This window comes from Penaeus monodon, chromosome 20, assembly GCF_015228065.2.
Source record: "Penaeus monodon isolate SGIC_2016 chromosome 20, NSTDA_Pmon_1, whole genome shotgun sequence".
Classification (NCBI taxonomy): Eukaryota; Metazoa; Arthropoda; class Malacostraca; order Decapoda; family Penaeidae; genus Penaeus; species Penaeus monodon.
Genome location: NC_051405.1, coordinates 6253701 through 6254075, shown reverse-complemented (window position 1 = coordinate 6254075; position 375 = coordinate 6253701).

The window sequence follows — 375 nt, the reverse complement described above, 5'->3', positions numbered from 1 at the left end:
AGGGGTAGCAGAGAGGTTACACGAGGTGGGGTGTTAGTAGAAGGGGTACGGGAGGGAAGACGTAGGGATTGGGGTAAACAAGGAGGGCGGCGTAGGGGACGAGGGGGGTGAGGGAAAAAAGGGTTGGGAGGAGGGGGTGAGTGGGAGGGACGAGGCGAGTGAAGCGTGAAAGAAAACCTAAAGACTTGGAGTCTTATTTTGTTTTTTTTTCGGTCTTTTGTTTTGTCCATTAGGGCCTCTAAGTGCGCTTCTCGGGGGGGGGGGGGGGTGCTGGCTCTACGGCGCTTGCTCTTGGACCTGAAACTGTATTTAATAGACGATGAACTGCATTCGGACAAGAAAGTGATGATTGTGATATCGAACCTTTGTGAATTT